Here is a 13,376-nt window from a genome sequence, read left to right as displayed (position 1 = left end):
CACAGCACCCCAAATGCAGCCTTAATAACCGTATGGAAAGGAACTCTCACCTACCTGGCCATACACGTGGTACTCTCAGTGACCATCCAGGCTAAGTGGTGGTTAGAGTTATCTACTGGAATTTTTGGGTAGAGATTGTATCAAGCACTCAAAGTTAGAATCCGGCACAACAGCATTTCACAGACCCCAGGTCCCTATAAATGCAGGGACTCTGTCTCCATCTGGCACAGCTCTTCCTTCTCACTCCGTCTGGTGCCTCTCCTCGGCAGGGACGCCTCAATCTCAGCCGACCTTCAGCCATGAAGATCCTGTACCTGCTCTTTGCTGTTGTCCTTCTCCTCTTCCAGGCTGCTCCAGGTGAGAGAGAAAGCTGTGAAGAGAGGGTTTTCTAATGAGTTCTAAGGCCAGCTCTTCTACTAGTTCACTAGGTGGGGTGGGTTCTCGGACACATAGAATCATAGACTATCAGGGTTGGAAGGGACCTCAGGAGGTCATCTAGTCCAACCCCCTGCTCAAAGCAGGACCAATCCCCAATTTTTGCTCCAGATTTCTAAATGGCCCCCTCAGGGATTGAACTCACAACCCTGAGTTTAGCAGGCCAATGCTCAAACCACTGAGCTATCCCTCCATCTTTTACCCTGTTTATGCTCAGTTCCCCCTGTGCAACGGGGAAACAATATTACCTAGCCCACGCATGCTTGGTGAGGGTTAATTAGTTACTGTCTGTCCAGCTCTGTGAAAATGCAGCGGACAATGTGAATTCACTGAGAGATGATGGTGCTGATGGATCAAGCTGAGCATACCTGTGTTCCTCTTTCAGTGAATGGGAAATGCTTGTCATGCCTTGTGATCTAAAATCACAGCTCATATTTGACTGGAGTGTATAGATACGAACAAACGACTTTATACTCTTTTCTCTTTGTGCAGGGTTTGGTGAAGAGGCAAGAATCCCTTCCTGTAGGTTCATGGGAGGTTACTGCATAAGGCCTGGGCAGCACTGTCCCTCAGGACGATTTCTGAATGGACCATGTGGTTTCAGAGAGAGATGCTGCAAAAGATAGAGGCCATGCTGAGCGGCACATGGGGGAACCTGGGATTATCCAAAAAGATGTTTGTTCCCTCTTTTCAATAAAGACAAGCTGTTAAATCATAGCTGCTTAAGGACATGACTCTTCCTTGGGGTGGGGTGGGGGAGAGTATGGGGGTGTGAGGGAGAGGGAAAGGACAGAAGTGGGTTTCATTCCTTTCTGTAGAGACTTCTTTCTAACACCACAGGGTTGAGTGTTAGCACATGCGGTGCTAGTCACGGCTTCTGGTAGTCCCCAGTTAATCATAATAGGATCTTATATCTAAGGTTGGATTCTAAATTCCCTCATTGACCATAAAGCATGGAAAAAATACTGTTATTTCTGTCCCGCAAAAGCACATTCCCTTAATCCCAATCATGCCAAAATAAACATAAAGATACACACATCTGAGCTGGGGGGAGGGGCAGAATTCAGATATGCGTTCTCCACAATTCACACAAACGTGGTTGTGTAGATCTCTGGTGCAGTGCCGTGTTAGAAGCTGACAAGTTGCCTGCAGCAACCACTAACTCCTATCCCGCCCTTCCCAAAATATCCCACCCCTCAGAGTTTCACCTCAATGCTGGGTCTAGCGCCAGTGGCTGCAGTTTGCAAACTGGGGCCCAGCTCTCAGCTCTGAGGAACAAGCTCTCCTCGCGTGGAATAAATGGTGAAAAAATGGAGTTTCCTGCCTCATTCCCAGCCTCAGTTACCAGATCACAAAGGCATATGTGCAGATGGGGCCTCGTTATACAACATGCTTTCCCTAGAGTTCACACAGGTGTCTTTGTACTCCTGGTGGCATGTGGGACTGGAGGCCTACGAGTGACCTGCAGCCGGAACTGACTCCTATTCCGCCCTCCGGACGTGTATCACGCCTGAGTGTCACCCCTATTCTAAATGTACTCTTTACTTTTCTCTCTAGAGTAGCCAGCTGTTTCATCATACGAACCCCTGGAGCACACCCAGCCAGCACTCCTAGTACAGCCTCACTGCCTGGATAGAGAGGAATTGTCACCTCCTGTTCGTACACATGAAACTCTGGGTGATTGTCCCAGGCAAGTGATGTGTGCAGCTGCTTGCAGGGATTTCTGGCTACAGATTGTATCAGGTGCACTTCAGGTCCCATGGGTCAACACCTCACAGAGCTCTATAAATACTGGGACACTCTGTCTCCATCTGGTAAACAACCTCCATCTCGCTCTGCCTGGTGCCTCTTCTCTGCAGTGACACTGAGATCCCAGCCGACCTTCAGCCATGAGGGGCCTCTACCTGCTCTTTGCTTTTGTCCTCTTCCTCTTCCATGCTGCTCCAGGTGAGAGATAAAAATAACCTGTAGGGATTATTATTACTATGTAAGTTATGTGTTGTGTTGGCAGCGAGAGGCCCCCAACCAGGAATCAGGGCCTCATCATCCGAGGCACAGTGCACATGTCATAAAGACAATCTTTGTGCCAAAGAGTTCAGGGGCTAAACATAGGGTGAGAGACAACAGGTGCGCACAGCAAACAGAGGGGGGAGGCACCAGGGAACAGGGAGATGATAACAAAGGATAGTTGTGTCTCTGAGACTCCAGTGGCTTGAGAACAAGCCTGAAAGTTCAGACGCTGACTAATGGTGTTATCTCCGACGATGTCTTGGGCGCATATTTTAAAGTTAGACGCCTAAAGGCAAATTTAGGCACCCAGATAAGTCACCTAATTTTTAACTGGCGCCACAGCTACAAATCGCTCCATTTATGCAGGTGCCTATTTAAAGCATCCAGGTTTGAACGGTTTAGCTGTCACCTCTGTACCTCACTTTCCCCACCTGGCAGAATAGGAAGCAACAACTGCTCCCCTAGACCACAGCAGTGTTGTAAGGCTTCACCAGTCAGTGTCTGCTCTGTGCTGGGAAGATGCAAAGAGCTCTAAAACTCTAAGTGCTGTTACTGTTTGGTCACCGGTCCAGTTAAGCGTCCCCTCTTGGCCACTGTCCAGACTGCTATGAGGGGATCCAGCTGCTGGATCCAATGTGTTTTAAGCTTCCAGAGTCTGAATGGAGCCCAGGCAATGTCCCTATTTGAGGGTCTCAGACCACACTGATGGGGGGCATATAGTCTATCTGGTACCCCCTACTGAGAGCTGCGACCAAGTGGCATGCTGCCTTGTCCCTGGAACCAGTGCTGAGCACCTGGAAGTGAGAGACACGCCGCTGAAAGCCAGGCCACTTTTGTTGCAGTCCCTAAATCAGGATGTAGGAGCTTTCCTTTAGGTGCCCAAATTTGGACCACAGCTCATAGCTTCGGTGCAGCTACGGCGACCTGCAAATCACTTCTTTTTCTCTTCGTGCAGGGTCTGGCCTACGCTTACCGTTTGTTCCCTGTCTACTCAAGGGTGGGCTCTGTCTACCGCGTTTAGGCCTCTGTTCCCCTGGTATACAGCTGCTACGTGGAGTTTGCCCGGCTCCACTGATATGCTGCCAAACATAGAGAACACTGCTGAGCTGCAGAAATGCACAAGGGGGAACCTCACGGCATCGAAAGACAGATTTGCACCTCTCCTCTCAATAAAGGCAGTTTGTTAAATCGCATTGTTTAAATGACATGACTCTTGCTTAAGGGCTGTGTATAAAGACTGCTAAAATCACATTGTTTAAATGACAAGAACCTGGCTCTGTGTGTGTGTATACACAGGTTTTGTTAAATCACATTGTTTAAATGAAGTTAATCTTGCTTTGGGCACATGGGGGGCGGGGGGAGGGAAGTTTGTGTGCTCCCTTCATTCTTCTCTGTTCAGACCCATTTCTAAGGTGAGCATAGACATTCAGAACAAGGGAGATGTGTTTCATTGCAAGGCCCATCTTGTCAGTATGAGGACAATCAAAGATTGGGCTTGCTAGGTCAGATCAGCGCTCTACCCCCTGCCAAGGCTGACCTTGCCTATTTTACTTTGCAAAAAAATTGAAGTGCCTTGTATCTACTGTGTTATTACAGGTTTCAGAGTAACAGCCGTGTTAGTCTGTATTCGCAAAAAGAAAAGGAGTACTTGTGGCACCTTAGAGACTAACCAATTTATTTGAGCATAAGCTTTCGTGAGCTACAGCTCACTTCATCGGATGTGGAAGAGCTAACACAGTTGAATTGTTCTGATGTAAAAACATACCTCTCTGAGGAGTGAAGACAACGCCTAATGGCTTGTCTGTAGTTATAATTCCAGTGATCCCTCTAACTCGCCTGCCATCCATACACACAGGGTTTGTCCATGCTGCAGACTCTTCAGGTGTTGAGGTGCGCAGAGGTGCTCAAACCCGCTATTGTCCACACTCAAAGCCCTGAACCGTGCCCTTCAGGCATGTAGATCCTGAGCTGGCATGCTTGTCTGGCGGGTGTGGGAAGGCGTACAGGTTGGGCTGCGACACACCCTCCCTACCCACTGTGCAGTATAGTGATAGCAAAGGTGCAGGTACCTGGGTCTGAGCCTAGCTAGTTATCCATTGCTATTCCCACAATTCCCTGTACCTGTATCCTCAGGCCCTTCTGCCAACTCGCTTCCCACTGGCCTCAATGCACTGGAACCTACCTGCAGACCCACGTACCCTTGCTTGGACTCCTCCAAGCACTGGAGAACTCAGTGCAGTGGTAAATAGGCCCTATGCCCAGAGTTCTGCTATCTGAGGAGCATGCCAGGGTACGAATGAACATGTGGGGTGAGTACTCCCAGGAGCATGATTTTACTAGGAGCTCAAGGAATAGCCACCTCTACGAGAAATAAGGTGCACACCTCTCCCTCTGCCACCCTTATCAGCAGCAACACAGTCACTAAGGGGTGCCGTGCTGCAATGGACTGGCTCAGTCGCAGCAAAACCAGGCTGGAGATGCCGTGAGCCCTGTCACACACAGTTCATTCCTGGCCCAGCCAGGGCTGCCTTTGCACACTTGGAAAGCTGCCCAGGCCCCCTTGGGGGCCAACACTGCTGGACTGTAGTTGGCATCTCCCACAATGCTGCCAGAGTACAGCTTGGGCAGCTCAGGGCTGGGCACCTAGGGGGCAACGGGATTTGTTTGCGGTGCTGACTTGGCATTTCAGTTCAATCTAAGCTAACAATTACCCATAGCACAGCCCTGTGTGACTCCGCCCTTACCGGCCTCATGTCAATAGCAAAAGGGGTCATTTGAATATGCTAATTGGCAATTGGCACAGGTAACCCAGATGCTTGTAGCTATGGACATTGCAACCTGCATTGGGAATAATCATGAAAACTCTTCTGAGGCAATGATTATGCAGTAACTATTGCTGTTTCCCACACAGATTTCCCCGCTTTCTTGCTGTTGCACAAGCTCAGTGAAAGATACCTTAGTGTGTTCACACACACACACACACACACACACACACACACACACACACAGGTACGCCCCTCCGATCCTTTCACAGAGGTGGCTTTTCAGTCTCTGCAACGTGGCATCAAAGCTGCATGTCTGTCATCTGGATGCCTCATAAGAGAGCGGCAGCCCCGGAGTTCCCCTCTAGACTCCTCCGAATCTCCTCAGCAAACACAGATCATCCCATTCAGTCGCAATTCCAGTTCCAGATAGAGTCAATAGTCAACCGTCTCCTCAGCTTCCAACAAGATAGGGATTCTGTAGTCTGACTCCAAAGTGTTCCGCTGTTTATCCAACATGAACCCTCAGTCTTTTTCAGGGTCACTGCTTCCCAGGATAGAGTCCCCCATCCTGTAAGTAGGGCCCAGGTTCTTTGTTCCTAAATGTACACATTTACATTTGGCCATATCAAAACACATTGTTTGCTTGCTCCCATTTTATCAAGCAATCCAGATCATTCTGTATCAGTGACCTGTTCTCTTCATTAGTTCCCACTCCCCCAAATCTTGAGTCATTTTCAAACTTGATCAGTGATGATTTTTTGGTTTTCTTCCAGACCCACTGATAACAATGTTAAATAGTGTAGGGCCAAGAACTGATCACCAGAGATCCTAGTTTTCCGTGATAAAAAGAACAAAATTCTCCAATCAAAAACCATACAAATCTGTGGTTCTCCACAATTAAAATGAAATGCTGAACTTTCGTTTCCCTATCTACAATATACAGTAGAATCCCATTTATTCATGCCTCCATTATCCGGCTCTCTATATTAACCAACCCACTAGCTGCCTGGGGCACAAAATCGGACCCATGCCGCTGTCAGACCCAGGCAGATGGTGGTTCAGTTAATACAGAGACCTGGATAATGGAGACTTGGATAAACAGGGTTCTGCTGTATGTTTAACTATGTAAATTTAGTGTCAATCATTACCTCCCTATTCTCTAGGGCTTTGGGCCACAGGGCTTATATCAGGAACAATAGGGTTGTTTTGTAGTGCTGAGCATTTGGCATTTTCAATACAAACTATGCTAATAATTACCCCATGACACAGCCCGGTATGAATCAGCTCTTACCGTCCTTATTTCAGTATTCAGTTAACATAAATCAGCAGCTAGCAATTGTAGAAAATTGATAAAGGAAGAAAAGGTACACAATGTCAAATCTGTGGCCAGCAGAGTTAAGGATAATAAGTAGAAGTTTTTAAAGTATAGTAGGAACAAAAAGAATCCTGACAATGGTATTGGTCCATTACTAAATAGAAACAGTAGAATTATCAACTGTTCAATAAACATTTCTGTACTGTATTTGGAATAAAAACAGAGGATGTATTCATATCATATGGCAACACTCTTTTCATTCCACTAATCTCTCAGGAGGATTTTAAACAGTAGCGACTAAAGTTTGATATTTTTCAATCAGCAGATCCAAATAACTTTATAATAAATAAAGAATAGTCTGAGAAGCTCTCTGAATAATTTATGTTATTTTTCAATAAGTCTTGGAACACTGGGGAAGTTCCAGAAGACTGGAAGAAAGCTAATATTGTGACAATATTTGGTTGATAAAGGTAATATTGTTGATGAGATACACTTAGACTTCTGAAAGAGATTTGACTTGGTACTACACAACACATTAATTAAAAAACTAGAGCGATATAAAATTAATATGGCACATATTAAATGGATTAAAAACTGACTAACTGATAGATCTCAAAATGTAATTGCAAACAGGGAATCATCATTGAGCAGGTATATTTCTAGTAGGATCCCATACTGTTCGGTCCTTGTCCCTATGCTATTTAACACTTTTATCAGAGACTTGGAAGAAAACATAAAATCATCACTGATAAAGTTTTCAAATGACACAAAAATTGGGAGAGTGGTAAATCATGAAGAGGACAGGGCATGGATACAGGCGATCTGGATTGCTTGGTATGCTTGGCACACGCAAACAATATGTGTTTTAATACGGCAAAATGTAAATGTGTACAGCTAGGAACAAATTGTGTAGCAATACTTGCAGGATGGGAAGCAGCAATTCTAAAAATGATTTGGTGGGTGGAAGAGTGTAGAATCAGCTGAACATGAGCTCCCAGTGCGATGCTGTGGCCAAAACGGCAAATGCGATCCTGGGATGCACAAACAGGGGAATCTTGAGCAGGAGTAGAGAAGCCAGTTTATCTCTATATTTGGCACTGGTGTGACCACTGCTGGAATACTGTGTCCAGTTCTGGTACTCACAGCTCAAGAAGGATGTTGATAAAATGGAGAGGGTTCAAAGAAGAGCCATGAGAATGATTAGAAAACCTGCATTATAATGATAAACTCAAAGAGCTCAATCTATGAACAAAGGTTAAGGGATGCAAAGTGAGAGAAGGATCCTGATGAGGGATAAGGAAGAGATAACTGCCCCCCAGGGTGATCTGTGATGGAATTTGTGATGGTGGCAGAGAAGGAGCTGGGCTGCAGAAATCCAGAATGGTGACCTGAGAGCACCCAAACAGAGATTTGTTCCCCTGTTTTTAATAACAACAAGCTGCTAAATCACAGCTACTCAGCAAGGGCATACAACTTCCTTTTTTGTGTGTGCATGTGTGTCTGCCTTTGTGTCTATGTATGTATCCAATGTGTCTAGAGTGTAGTAAGTGTGGAGGGAGGGCAAGTGTGTGAGGTGGAGGAAAGGTTGGCTGTTTTATCCTTCTCCATGGAGACATGTTTCCAACACTGTGTGAGCCTGGGCTTTGGGTGTGGGGGGAGGGGGGTGTTTCAGACAGAGCCTGATTTCTAATTGTCTTGGCATTTCACTCTCTGTCAGCAAAGTATGTGCTGACCTGTGACAGAAACCACTGATCCCAGCCCAGTTCAAAATGAAGCCAATTTTCATTCTGTGCACCCTGAGGTTGTACACATGCTGCAAACAGCCATTTAAATACCAGCCCTTGCTGAGGGCTCTGCCTGGAGGAACAATCTGGCCCTCGGACACAGAAAGGTGAGTCAAAATAACAAAGGGCTAGATTCTGACTTTAAAGAAAACCCTTAAAGCTCTCCTAGTGCAGCTTTGGTGACTGGGTAGAGAGGAATGATTACCTCTGTACACTTAGATGTGACACTCTTGCTGACCATGCCGGTTATGTGAAAGCTTGAGGTATTTACTGGAATTTCTGGCTACAGGTTGCATCAGACATATCAAAGCAAGAATCCTGCACTTCAGCCTTTCACAGACCCCAACACCCTTTAAATACTGGGATTCATCTGGCACAGAACTGCTGTCTCACTTTGCCTTGGTGCCTCTTCTCTGCAGTGATGCTGAGATCCCAGCCAACCCTCAGCCTTGAGGAGCCTGTATGTGCTCATTGCTGTGGTCCCCCTACTCTTCCAGCCTGCTCCAGGTGAGAGAGAAAGCTGTGAGAAGAGGCACTTCTAATGCGTTCTGATGCCAACTCTTCCACTGGCGCTCCGGGGAGGTGGGGATGCTAGAAGGGATATCTGTGTGTCTGAGAGGTGGAGGGTGCCCGTGATTTCAGAACAGACCTAACAGGCGGGAACTCCTGGCTCTGACCTTGATTCACTGTGTGACATCAAGCAACTTCAAACTTGAATGCCTAAAATCTGCCCCCACATTTTGGCATTGTAATCCATGGCCTGAATTTCATCTGGAGACACATCTGCAAACTGTGCCACTCACCTAGGTGCCTAACTATGGACTTAGGGCCCTGTTTTGAAGCACTCACACTTGAGCCTTATCCTTTGTGTTACACTTTCCCTTCCTGTAGAAGGGAAGCAACAGCACTTACATATTTGGCTCACGAGAGTTCTGTGAAGGCTGGCCAATTACAGTCTACAAGGTGGCCAATTACAGTCTAAAAGGGCAAAAAACTCGAGGCATCCTTCTTTTACTTATGTCCTTTGGAATCCTGCCCCTCCCGCCCTGTTCATTTCTGTGGACAGTACATTTAATAGATTACATTCATTCTTTCATCAGATAGCCGGTGCTGTCATTTCAGGGAGGACACACTGTATTTTTCCTTCATAACAAAGAAGTCAAAATCCTGTTAACGTGCAAAACTCAATTCAACCTTAACTTCAGAACTGTGACCAGCACCTCCGTCATTTAAAGAGCAATCCACCCCGTTGCTGTATCCTATGGCGAGAGCCTCTGCTCAGCATGAACTGTGTTTGAAGAGAGGTTGGTGAATCCGCTGCAGTTAGAGAGCTGCCACCTTGCCCAGCAAGGGAATGGCTCAGAGGAATATCTCCCTAGGGCCAGGGGACAGTGGGAAGGGAGTCATGGCCAGTATTTTCAAAAATGATGAGTGGTTCTGGGTATCTCCAACCTGAGACACCATAAAGTGACTTGATGTTTAGAACACGCTGAGCCCCCACCCTCTGAAACCCAAGCCCCTTCCAGTTGTCTCAAGTTAGGAGCCCAAAATCACTAGTCAGCCTCAAAAATCTTGCCCTGGGACTCCCGGGGCTATGATCCCACCCCTGGCCTGTCCCTGGGGTGGCACGGCTAAATGTTACACCTTGTTCAGTGCCTAAAGGCTTGTCAGGCCCTAAATAACTCACCCAAGGCCACACAGTGAATCAGTGGCAGATCCAGGAGTAGAATGCAGGAGTTTTGGGCGCCTTGCTCTGTACTTTGAGCACTAGGACACACCTCCCTTTATCATCAGCAAAAGCAATTGTTATTAGGGTGGCTATAAGTACCCAGATAGGTTGGGACAGATTCTTTATTTCCCTGCACTGTGTGCAGTCACTTATCTGTAGCCCCTTCCCCTGGGCTGTAGCTCAAACCTTCTCCCATTTCTCTCCCGGATGCTTGCAGTCACCAATATTTGGAGCAGCTTCTGCGCTCTCCTGTGTGGGTTGGATCCTGGGTTCTTTTTCCTGCTGCCTGGCTCTTCCACCCAAGTGACTTCTCACTGGATCAGATACACAGAGGGGCTGACCCTTGAGAAATCAGTGACAATGCTACAAGCAGAGAAGGCGTGTAAAGCCCAATGCACAGTGAGCAATAAAGTAAATAAAACAAACACCAGCAAAGGAACGACCCACCAGTAATCACAGTATAACACAGCAGGGACTCTTTTGGGAACAGGAAAACAGGGTCTGGGGAAGGAAAGGATTAAGGGTAATTAGTACTTAACAAACATTGATAAATGAGCCAATTTTTCACCTCCTAGGGCTCGCAATGTCCTCCCTGCCGACCGTTGCACCCTCTCAAGGTGGACTGTAGGCCAAGGTTGCATGCCTTGGTATGGAGCATTGCCGTGGTGTGGCATGACAAAAGTCACCTTAGTTTTTCTTCACTCCTAGATGCGGAAGAGTACCCTCCTGACTCCAGCCGAGCTCTCTGGTTGCCTGGTCTGGAGTCCACCTGGGCTGGCTCTCAGTAGCCGGTGCCAGGTTGGATCTCTCTCTCCAGATGCTGCTCATTGCAGTGCTGGAGCTGCCTGGCCAATGTATCCGGACTCTCAGAGCAGTGCAAACTCCCCTTCGGGGAAGGGGCAAGTTAGCAGAGATTTCCTGAGCTACTCGGTCTCTCTCCCAGCTTCCGAACTTTAACTGTGTCTGTAAAGTCAGGCTGCCCCTTCCCCAGCTAACTTGCTAGAAGCTGTGCAGCCCTGGCTCGTCACTGATCCAACGGACTGCTCATCCACGTCACCCTGTGCAGAAACCTGCCTGATTTGCTTCAGCTGGGGTTCCTAGTTTCTTTGGTGCTCACCTCCGATTCCAAGCCTGCTGGGAATGAGATCAGAGGCCTGTGGTAGCCACCTAAGTTGTAATCCTTTTGGTAGGGCCCCTAGAGGCTCAGCCAAGAGCTCCAGGAGCTGGTCAAGCCCACGTGGTGGTTTCAGATACCAGTGCAAAATGGGTGTTAACACCGATACATCAGAATGGTATCTACGCACACCAACTTTGCACTGATGTAAATAAATATACGCGTCTCTGGGCAACAGAGAATCTGGCCCCATGTACTTATTTTAACTACGGTGAGCAAGGTTCTCATTGACGCTGAGGGCCTTTACCAGAATGGGCTAACGGGGCCTTGATACAGATGAGAATAAGGCTCAGTCTGGCTGTGAGAGAAGACTGAAAGCACGAGGTTGTATTTGGCATTTACAATGATCTTTTTTTAGCTGCACGTAGCTGTGATACTTGTCTGGGGACCTTTTAAACTTTGCAAAACATTAAAACAAAATACATTTTAATGTATTATTATTGTTGTTATTATTATTAGTATGCTCAGTACATTAGTTCCTCGGGACCAGCCAAGAACAGGGATTCATTATGCTAAGGCACTGTACAAGCACCGGGTAGTTGACAATCCCGGCCTCGAAGACCTTATCATCAAAATGAAACAGAAGGCCCTCATTTCTCAGCTGTCTCGGACTCAGATGCATCCCTCCATTGTTTGATTTCTTTTACATGGGGAAGAAGTTCATGCAGACCAAGTTGTGTTTCTTTAACCAAGCAAAGACACTAATTTGTCTAAGACTGGGTGTTCAGTCAGATCCCTAGCTCCCCCGCCCCCAGGGATCTCACCTAGGTGATCAGTAGTTCTGAGGGTCTCTGCTGGTTCTGCAACAGCTTTTTTTTATGACCACAGAGAGGCAAGGGGGGTAAAGGCAATATCTTTTACTGACCCATCTTCTGTTGGTGAAAGAGACACATTTTCGAGCTACACAGAGCTCTTCTTCAGATCACAACATTTATGACCTTAAGCATTTTCCCCTGTTGCAAAGAACATGCAAGTACAATTGTCTGCTTCTTCCAGGTCAGATGCACATAAGTGGATTTTCTGCAGGGCTGAGAACTTACAGTGACTTCACTGGCAGCACTGTGTTCAGCTTAAATTAGTCACCTATCCTGATATTTCTCCATTCAAGTCAATAGGATTGCCCTGGACTTCCATGAGCCTAGGAGTGACTCCCTCCACCCACATTTCAATCATTTGGAAGTGCTGAGCATGATAAACTCCCACGGAAGTCAATGGGACTGTGGATCCCCAGTGCTTCTGAAAATCAGGCCACTTTTCTTGAAGTCCCTCAACATGGATTTAGGTCCCTAACTTTAGACACTCCAGTCTGAAAACTTTGTTCACTCCTCTTCGTAGCGAAGGCTGATGACAAATACCTTCTTTCCTTTGTGCAGGGTATGGTCAAAGGATGCAAATCCCGTCCTGTGTTTCTCGAGGAGGTTACTGCGTGGAGGCTTTTGAGATATGTCCCACACATGAATACCTACGTGGAGCCTGCCCCAACTTCATAATGAGATGCTGCAAAAATTAGAGAATGTCCGATCTGCTCAAATCCTGGAGGAGGAACCCTCGACCCACAGAAAGAAAGATTTGTCCCTCTCACCCGCCTTTAAGAAAGAGGTGTTGTTAAATCGTTCATTTTTGGTAAAGAGATCAGTCTTGGTTTGTCTGTGATTGTGTCCCTCTGCACGTGTGTGTGTGTGTGTGTACACTTATGAGCAGGCCTGTGTGGCAAAAGGTAGAGCGTTTCCTTCATTCTTACTTATGCACACTCATTCTAATAGTGTGTGACAAGGAGGGACTGGACAGAGCCTCTGTGTTTCATTCAAAGCCCCGTACAGTTATTATTGGAGTTACGTTATGAATGCAATGAGATCGTTCTCTGTGCCTCTCCCAAGAGCTTTAGGGGAAGATTAATCCTACATACAGCACATGGTTTGCCCCTTGGTCTGGGCTGATGTAGGACAGTATCACCTACAGGCCCAAACTGCACAGTGCATTATTCTAACACAAGTGTCCCAGCTGTTGTACACTGATGGCCAAAAGCTGCTGAATCCCACTCATTGTAAATGCTTTATATCTGGGGCTAATTGTGCTAGTCAAACCAGCAGGAAGGGTGTCATTCAGGGCAATTGGAGGAAAAATCCTACAGCCTTTCTAGCCACTCCAAGCTGCTTCTACTCTC

The 13,376-nt window shown here is 46.9% G+C and overlaps 1 long non-coding RNA gene across 1 annotated transcript; it reads left to right on the top strand.

The window, feature by feature from the left end:
* Positions 1–8,268: 8,268 nt before the first annotated feature.
* LOC311518827 lies at positions 8,269–12,829 on the top strand. Its single transcript, XR_014711128.1, has 3 exons — positions 8,269–8,416; positions 8,599–8,816; positions 12,586–12,829. It is a non-coding gene; the product is annotated as an uncharacterized lncRNA (long non-coding RNA).
* The last annotated feature ends 547 nt before the right edge of the window (positions 12,830–13,376 follow it).

This window comes from Lepidochelys olivacea (genome assembly GCF_965140295.1).
Source record: "Lepidochelys olivacea isolate rLepOli2 genome assembly, chromosome: 3".
In the NCBI taxonomy this organism is placed as follows: Eukaryota; Metazoa; Chordata; order Testudines; family Cheloniidae; genus Lepidochelys; species Lepidochelys olivacea.
Note: the sequence above shows the minus strand (reverse complement) of the source record. Positions and strands in the feature narration are given on the sequence as shown.